A 7536-nucleotide genomic window follows, 5' to 3' on the forward strand; every position below is an offset into this window, starting at 1 on the left:
AAAATGTGGATTTATCCACAAGCCAAAAAAATGCCCTGCATATGGCAAATCATGATGCAAAGCTGAGGCAACAAAGAAAAAGGTTCACACAGTCGAGGAGATGGAAGAATTCTTTGTTGATTCTGTGGAAATATGCAATGCAGTAAAAGCTGAATGGATTGTGCCATTGACTGTGAATGAAACTATAATACCATTCAAGCTTGATACTGGAGCACAGGTAAACCTGTTGTCGCTGGATGACTACAAAACACTGAAGGTGAAGAGCAAAATACACCCGGTGAAAATGAAGGTTACTGGTTATACTGGGGAGAACATACCAGTCAAAGGTAGCTGCATAGTAACTTTACAGCATAAAGGAAAACAGTTCAGAGCACAGCTGCTGATTGTGGAAAAGAGTGTACAGCCTATTCTAGGAATCATGTGCATAGTGACATCACAGACTGAAAATGACCAAGAATCGCTACTGGCTGAGTATGAGGATGTGTTTGAGGGTCTTGGATGTTTACCAGGAGAACACAATATGTACTGATGACAAAATTACTCCAGTTGTGCATGCATGCAGAAAAGTTCCATTTGCACTGAGAAAAAAGCTCAAAGAGGAACTTGGACGCATGGAAAAGATGGACGTCATCACAAAAATGGATGAACCAGCTTAACCAGTAAGCTCACTGGTTATTGTGGTGAAAAAGAACTGCGATCTCAGGATATGTCTAGACCCGAGAGATCTCAACAAAGCAATCAAGAGAGAGTATTTCAAGTTGCCAACCAGAGAAGAGATAATGTCTCAGTCTGCTGGAGCAAAGTGGTTCAGTAAGCTTGATGCCTCATCAGGATTCTGGCAAATGAAGCTAGGTGATGCAAGCTCAAGGCTATGCACATTCAACACACCTGAGGGCAGGTACAGATTTCTTTGTCTACCATATGGGATTCTCTCAGCGCCAGAGGTCTACCACAAAACAATCCACATGATCTTCGAGCACATTCCAGGAGTGGAGACTATGATGGATGACATCATCGTCTGGGGGTCCACAAAAGAAGAACACGATGCGAAAGTGAGACAAGTGCTGGACCTGTGAGTACAAAAAAATTGCAGGAGCAACATGCTTTTTAGCTAGTCTAAAATAAGGCCAATTTGTGACATCAACGTTGATGTGCTTTTTGATAATATCAATATTAAACCTCATATTATGCGTGTCTGCTGAAATGTAACGCAAACACTTCCATAAGCATTTAGGGAGCACTGTGACAACGTCTCAGCGAGAATGCCATGTGTCGTAGCTGAATCAGAATTAGTTAAGGAACATAGATAAATAAGATGTTTTATTTACTTTCATAATATGCTTTTGTGAGATACTTGTCATTAGAATGTCTCTTTTTGGACTATACTGTCGGCAGTTGCATTTTCCTTTCTTCTCTAGGGAAAAGTCACTTGGGGCCCAGAGAGGGGAGAGGTCAAGCTTGTCTTTTACATGTCTGGTAATATGCAGAATATCAGAAAGGGAGAAGTCAGAATTGAACATTGTCTTCATATGTGAATGTATCTGTTAAACCATGTGAAGGGCTCCACAATGTCTGTATGCCAGTCACCCTCCTTTTCTCATTGGGGGGAGGAGTATGGCAGTGTCTGGAACCATTGTATTACCCCTCTGATGTTGCACTAATCTTGAGATAGTATATGACCTAGAAGTCACTCCCCTCAGTGAGCTTGTCTAGGAGGGTGGAGAAGAGGGGGTGTATTTGAGATGGGAGTATCTAGAATTGACAATTGATATATGCCATTGGATGAGGTTAGAACCTCGCCTTAGAGACCAAACTGAACGATAATGTATAGCTAATGCTATCTGGCTATGGGATACTCCTCTCTCAAGTAAAAGGCCCTTTGTGAAGTTTCTGAGATCTGTGGTTCGTCATGTGAGTTGAGAGGGGTGTATCTTGGCTATAAAATATACTAGAATTATTTTGTAAGGACTCTCAGAGAATTCATTTATAGACACTGAATTGATCTGAGAGTCAAAGGGCTATGGTGAAGCTCATTTAATTAAAGATGAAGTTTAAATATAACTCTGACTTGTGTGTGGTTTGTAAACTCTCCTCATTTAGTAATACAGGAAATTACCACGACATTTGGCGACGGGGATGGGATGTGAATCTTCACTCGGTGACCGCTCCTGACGACCTAGGTAAATCGTGCACAAGGGATCCCTCAAACTTGGGATCCCAATAGTCCCTATTGGAAGAAGGACCTCATTCTGAAAGTGACTGTCTAAGTGACCCTCAGAGGTGGTGAATTCCAATTATTTTAAATGTGCTAGCCAGGTGTGCCCTGGGTTACTCTGTGTGAGTATTTTGTTATGGGATCACTAGGTAATATTTGTAGGAGCATCTGTGTGAGCGGGGTAGGTTGACTCTGTGTGGGTAACCTTTGAATTATGTTCTGATGTTCTGTGTGAACATCTGACCAATCCTGTGTGGGGGATCCTTAAAGTTCTGTGTGAGTACCTAAGCATTTCTTACGTTTTATATGGATTCTGTGATTATATGAAAACATGATAAATTGTATGTGTGTATAATCGATTACTAGAGATTTGATAAAGTAATGCTGAGAATAAAATTAGATACAATTTAAACCACCCATTCGTAGACGTACGTAGGTTTTGAGTTGGTATCTTTAATGGATAATTTGATAAAGATGAGGTTTTAAGCACTTAAACTAGTCTTCAAAATCTGGGAAATTGAGCTCTAGAAACTGATTAGTGTCCACTTTTGGTTATCTTACCCTAACGATGGAACTATAAAACGCTTATTGGATTATCTCCGTCTGGGTACAACATTTGAAATAAAACTGCCCTTAAGGTCTGAAACTGTTTTATTTTTTTCTTCCCAGTATGAGAGGAGTTGCGGGATTTATTGAATAAACGGTTTTCCATAAATTAGAGAGAATTAAGAGGGAATCTAGACGTAATTTATAATGTCATACAAGCATAAGGTTTCCATCAAACTAATTATCATTGCGTGATTAATGTGATGTAGTAAAGTAATTGAAATACGTTGCATGAGTAAACATAATCTACTTTTATTAAAAGACGCAAGATCTGTTTCCTAGTCTATAATGGTCGATTTTATTCTTTGACTGCTAATCTATTCATTTGGCTTGTGAGAATCATACCCGGAGTAACGCTTGGACCTTTAAATTAGGGCTATTTTTCTGGGAAGTGTCTTGATAGTTACGAATACAGAAAATTGTAAAGTGGGTTTATTTGCGGAGAGTCTTAGTCATTCAAATAGCATTGGTGGTTCAGTGGTTAAATAGCTGCCTTCCAAGCTGGAGACCTGAGTTCGGTTCCCGGCAAATGTACTCACTAAAATCAGAGTTTTTGATTGTAATTCAACTATTTGTATGTTTTGCCTGGAAAGATACGGTCGCTAGTGTTTGTATAAGATATAAACTGAACGTTTTAATAGCTTGTTTGGTTCAATTTGAAAGAAGGGATAAATTGAACTTTTTAATAGATTGTTAGGTTAAATTGAGAGACTAATTCATTCAAAATAATAGCGACGCGAATTTCAATGCCAGACGGTGTCTGTTGCCTAAATGATCTGCTGGAATAATGTATTGAGAATTGAGTCGTATTTAAATTACTGTATCATAGAGGAGACAGTTACCTAAATTTAAAGAAATTCTAAATAATAGCGGAGAGATAATGGCGATAGAGTAGTGCCCACCGAAATGTTTTTCATTCTTATGGATTGACTGATATGTTATAAATTCGGCGGTGCGTGTTATTTTTAAAGTCTTGGACATTTCATACAGTGAGGGAAAAAAGTATTTGATCCCCTGCTAATTTTGTACGTTTGCCCACTGACAAAGAAATTATCAGTGTATCATTTTAATGGTAGGTGTATTTGAACAGTGAGAGATAGAATAACAACAAAAATCCAGAAAAACGCATGTCAAAAATGTTTTAAATTGATTTGTATTTTAATGAGGGAAATAAGTATTTGACCCCCTCTCAATCAGAAAGATTTCTGGCTCCCAGATGTCTTTTATACAGGTAATGAGCTGAGATTAGGAGCACACTCTTAAAGGGAGTGCTCCTAATCTCAGTTTGTTACCTGTATAAAAGACACCTGTCCACAGAAGCAATCAATCAATCAATCAGGTTCCAAACTCTCCACCATGGCCAAGACCAAAGAGCTCTCCAAGGATGTCAGGGACAAGATTGTAGACCTACACAAGGCTGGAATGGGCTATAAGACCATCGCCAAGCAGCTTGGTGAGAAAGTGACAACAGTTGGTGCGATTATTCGCAAATGGAAGAAACACAAAAGAACTGTCAATCTCCCTCGGCCTGGGGCTCCATGCAAGATCTCACCTCGTGGAGTTGCAATGATCATGAGAACGGTGAGGAATCAGCCCAGAACTACACGGGAGGATCTTGTCAATGATCTCAAGGCAGCTGGGACCATAGTCACCAAGAAAACAATTGGTAACACACTACGCCGTGAAGGATTGAAATCCTGCAGCGCCCGCAAGGTCCCCCTGCTCAAGAAAGCATATACATGCCCGTCTGAAGTTTGCCGATGAACATCTGAATGATTCAGAGGACAACTGGGTGGAAGTGTTGTGGTCAGATGAGACCAAAATGGAGCTCTTTGGCATCAACTCAACTCGCCGTGTTTGGAGGAGGAATGCTGCCTATGACCCCAAGAACACCATCCCCACCGTCAAACATGGAGGTGGAAACATTATGCTTTGGGGGTGCTTTTCTGCTAAGGGGACAGGACAACTTCACCACATCAAAGGGACGATGGACAGGGCCATGTACCGTCAAATATTGGGTGAGAACCTCCTTCCCTCAGCCAGGGCATTCAAAATGGGTTGTGGATGGGTATTCCAGCATGACGATGACCCAAAACACACGGCCAAGGCAACAAATGAGTGGCTCAAGAAGAAGCACATTAAGGTCCTGGAGTGGCCTAGCCAGTCTCCAGACCTTAATCCCATAGAAAATCTGTGGAGGGGGCTGAAGGTTCGAGTTGCCAAACGTCAGCCTCGAAACTTTAATGACTTGGAGAAGATCTGCAAAGAGGAGTGGGACAAAATCCCTCCTGAGATGTGTGCAAACCTGGTGGCCAACTTCAAGAAACGTCTGACGTCTGTGATTGCCAACAAGGGTTTTGTCACCAAGTACTAAGTCATGTTTTGCAGAGGGGTCAAATACTTATTTCCCTCATTAAAATGCAAATCAATTTATAACATTTTTGACGTGCGTTTTTCTGGATTTTTGTTGTTGTTATTCTATCTCTCACTGTTCAAATAAACCTGCCATTAAAATTATAGACGGATCATTTCTTTGTCAGTGGGCAAACGTACAAAATCAGCAGGGGATCAAATACTTTTTTCCCTCACTGTAAGTGGGAAGAGGAAAGAGAAGAGAAAGTTGTAAAGTTTGGTTTTAATCTTACGATAAGAGGTAAGACAAAACTTTGTTGGAGAGGGGTTATATTTTTGCCCACTGGAAAGAAAGAAAAATAGGATATGTTAAGCTGAAAGTGATTCAGGTGTGAGTAAGGAAACATTGTGATAATGTATTCTGATGGTTATTGATTCTTGGTTTGATTGTTTAGTTAACACCAGTGAATTTGAGCAGGAAGAACTGTATTCTAACATTGTAATCTGATTCCATTACGTGGAACAATGTCAGGTCATTAAAGTTGATTGCAGTTTGAGTAGTTTTTATTTTTACAAGGACAGTGCATCATTAATCACAGTTGTGTGTGTCTAATGGCAGTATACGCAAAGACCTCCCTTCACTGGCCAGAGAATACAAGAAGAGGGGGGCCACACACAGCAAGTTCCCAGCATAATAATATATAGGTTTTTTTTCTCAATAAATGTATGTTTAAGTAACTTTAAACTATATTTTTGTGATTTTTAAATCAGACAACTCCTGTAACAAAGTTTTTTAAAAATCAGGGGGGATGTATGGCCATGTGGTATGTTCATGTGACCTGCTGCCAGCTACTCAGCCAACATTTACTAAAAAATGTGTCGTGTTAAAGTAAACAAACTACTTTTATTTTGAAGCTTTTTGCGCTTAATGCAGCTAAAAGATGCTGATTTCACTGAGCTTGTGTTTGCAAAGGGTCTTGTGATAGGTGTTCTTGTTATAGCAATAGATAGAGGACTCAATTTTGTATATGTGCCATTATAGCCAGATATATTAGAAAAAGAGGAGATAAGAATCACAGCTGGTAATTAATAGAGAATCATATAACGCCCCCCGCCCAGCCTGTCGACCAATTGCATTCATGTTGTCGTGCTGCACCAAGCGGTCGCTAAGCTAATCGTCACGCAATCCCGTCTAAAAGTCAGGGAATGAGTAGAGAAATCTTCCTATTTTCCTCAAAAGTATGTAATTTTACGATTTCAAAGTTAATTATCTCAAATCCTGGAAAAGATTTGTAATATTGAGCTTCTTGTTTACATAATTCATGCTCATGTTGGCTTTTTGTGCTAGCATCCAATTGACTCCCATTCCTTGAAGAAGAGATCTCCTTGTCTGAGTTTTCCCAGAATGCACCGCACGACCCATTGAGATTCCCATCTACTCAAAAGTATCTCTGTTTTGCGTCTGCGACAGCATGGGCAGCGACATTGAGGCAATCTCCATTTTGAAGTAGTCAATTTTCTTCTTCACAATTTGCTGATCCTTCCTGGACATGACTCCAACAGGGTCACCAGGTGGGATCAGCCAATGAAGTTGGAAGTCCCACCCAGTTGACTACATTAAAATGGTGGAAGCCTGCAATGGGGACTTGGCTGAGGTAGCTGTACCTGAAGGTCAAGGTTGGGAAATGGAGGAAGCGGATGTTTTGTTTGAATCAGATGGCGTGTCTAATGGAGATGAGAGGAAAACATTATTGGATTACAATGGCAAATAAAAAAAGGATATAAGAGAAAAAAAGTGGTAGTGGAATCCAAGCCAAGTAAGGGTTTTGGATCAATGTTACCTGAGAGATCTGTTTGAAGTCTCTATAAAAAAACGTGGATGCATTGGGTAAATTGGCATTGGTGAGAATAATGATACGTTTTCTTTGTGTCTATAAATGCAAATTATATGGCAATTTGTCAAGTGTATGTAGAAGGGAGGAGTATCGTATGCCAGCTGAGCCTAAATTCTGCAATTGTGGTAGCTAACATGCAGCAAAGTTTCTGAAGTGTCCTGTTAGGGTGAAGGAGACAGGTGGCAAGAATAAGGGCTGTCCAGCATGTCTCCTATCCGGAGGCATTGAGAAGAGTGGAAGAAAGGAGTGATGTTGAAGAACTAATGACAGTAGGATTAGAGACACCAGAGACGATTCCTTGGTCAACAGAGGAAATCTGAAATGTTGCATGTAAAGAAGGTGGAAAAGCTGAGGAAATAGACATCGCTGTGAGTGCGGCTGAGGGTTTTTTGTGATATTTTTTGGGGTGATATTTTACAGCAGAGGCATTACAATGCTTGGTCTTCACAGGCCCCTGAGCCTGTGTAG

The sequence above is a fragment of the Salvelinus namaycush genome, chromosome 13 (genome assembly GCF_016432855.1).
Source record: "Salvelinus namaycush isolate Seneca chromosome 13, SaNama_1.0, whole genome shotgun sequence".
NCBI lineage: Eukaryota > Metazoa > Chordata > Actinopteri > Salmoniformes > Salmonidae > Salvelinus > Salvelinus namaycush.